This window comes from Magnolia sinica, chromosome 3 (genome assembly GCF_029962835.1).
Source record: "Magnolia sinica isolate HGM2019 chromosome 3, MsV1, whole genome shotgun sequence".
Taxonomy (NCBI): domain Eukaryota; kingdom Viridiplantae; phylum Streptophyta; class Magnoliopsida; order Magnoliales; family Magnoliaceae; genus Magnolia; species Magnolia sinica.
This window is the reverse complement of record NC_080575.1, coordinates 36,018,629-36,020,847: the sequence shown is the minus strand read 5'-3', so window position 1 is coordinate 36,020,847 and position 2,219 is coordinate 36,018,629. Positions and strand designations below refer to the sequence as shown.

The 2,219-nt window shown below is 41.0% G+C and overlaps 1 non-coding gene across 1 annotated transcript; it reads left to right on the top strand.

Moving 5' to 3' along the window:
* The first annotated feature begins 354 nt into the window (after positions 1–354).
* Positions 355–461, top strand: LOC131241763 (small nucleolar RNA R71). The gene has a single exon (XR_009169328.1). It is a non-coding gene; the product is annotated as a small nucleolar RNA R71 (small nucleolar RNA).
* Positions 462–2,219: the final 1,758 nt, after the last annotated feature.

Genomic DNA, 2,219 nt, shown 5'->3' with positions numbered 1-2,219 from the left:
TTGTGTGAATGTTGCAAGCACAAATACCCCAAACAATTTCCATAGCCTTATCCTTCTTTAATTCCATGGCCTCAAGTTTTCTTATGAGATTAGCCACTTTAGCATTTATATCATCATCTTCTTTCAGAAGATAAATTTCGCCCTCTCCTTTGATTGAGTAGGTGTAGAAGTGGTGCTTTATTTTGGGGTGATGTCCCATAATTGTGTGATTTAAACAAGCTTGTCAAAATAATCCCACACATCATCGACCTCTTTTTTCATGAATTCCTCATTGCACATTGTTTTGACCATTTGGCACATGGAAGAAGTCAACCCATCATAAAAAAATAAAAAATTGTTATTCGTCAAGCTTCCAAACCATGTTGTGGCCATGAATTGACAAGATCCTTGAACTGCTCCCAACATTGGAAGAATGTTTCATCTTCCTTTTAGGAAAAGTTCATGATCGACTTCCTAAGGGTTTTATGATATGAGAAAATTTTCTTAATGAACTCCCTTGTCATGCCGTTCCATTTACCAATAGATCATGGATGTAGTGAATGCAACTACATCTTGGCTTTCTCTTTCAAAGAGTAGGGAAAGAGTTTCAGCCTAACCGTGTCCTCAGACACGTTTGAAAAGTATAAGGTTGCTATGATCTTATCAAACTCTTTCAAGTGTAAATATGGATTTTCAAATTCAAGTTTATGAAATTTTAGAAGGAGTTGATATCTGTATGTCTTGTATTTTTTGGAAAAACCATGCATGAAGGTATGCTCACCCCCGCTGGTTGTAAACAATCTCATAAAGTATTTAATGATGAATGTATGTTGACTGTATTAGTGCATAAAACATGGAATAGATTAAGCCAAAACATAGATATGATTCAGGGATAAGTGAATAAAGCAAGCGAAGACTTATAGTAAAATGTGTACAAGTGTAAATCCCTAAATTACATATACAATCCAGATCATGTGAAAGTGTTATTTATCAAAATTTAAGTATCAAGTTACATCATTTAAATTCCCAAAATATATCCCAAAATCCCGCGCATCGACCGAGGCTCGCTAGAACCCGTCTCAAAACTGCATATAAGAGAAGGCTCTGTCGTCATCCAGCTCCCGCTCTGCCTCGACGTCGCATCCACATCTTGCAACATCGGGGCCTAAGACAGAGTCCGGTGGGTGTGTAACACCGCCTGAAACGTGGGAGTGAGTGATCAACTCGGTGGAACAATAAGGCAATCGGTTAACATGTTATCGCTCAATCAAACAAGAATGATAAAGCAGATAAGTAATTAAATCCTAAGTACTCTTGTTAATGCAAGTATGAATGCAATATGATGCGTGCCCTCACGCATACACCCTCGGCGTCTTCATCTTACGTTACGCATGACATCGCCTCAAAGTGCGCCACATCTACAAAGCACATGCAAATGCGGTGCATGGATATGATTACCAAGTTGTTATTAGTCCATTTCACACAACAGAATTGGGAAGCTAAGATACCTTCCTCATATCACCATACAAACAGTGATCCTTACTAGTGTCGTCAATCCTAGACATCTGATACGTTCATATAGTTGAGGTCGTATCATATGTCTCGTCAACATTCATTGCAAGCCTTTCATTCACTTACTACCACATATCTGCTCGTCACCTCCTTGCGGTATCCGGTATGCTCGAGGTCACTACAAAGGGCTCGTCACCAATCAATGTAGGCCGACAAAGACGAATATAGTGTCCCATACCACTATAATCGGCTCACAAGTTTAGTTGCTCACTGGTCACTACGGGAGGCTCGTCACCCCAGCGTAGGCCGACAGCTCGACTACGGTGTCCCATACCACCATGTCCGGCTCATGAGTCTTAGCGGATCAGGTACCATGGTTATTAGGATTTCACTGGTAAGTTCGGTACCCTAGATTCAAGCAGTAGCGTCCATACATGGTTAACATACATCGGACAATCGGGTTACTTGACGAACTCGACTAGCACGAGAGCACGTCGAATTGAGCGACATAGAGTGCGCAAACACTCCGCGTGGCCAAACCACTGCCGCCAACTCTAATACGGCTCGGGTTCGTCTAATACGTCCTACATGGCGAAAGCAATCTCAACCATGTATATAGGGTCAATTACCGATTTCCTAGACTAAGGCATAGTCCCAAACACTTTACACAACTACAGATATTCATATGGAATGTAAAGCAGTAATGGATCAACAACTCAAATCATGGT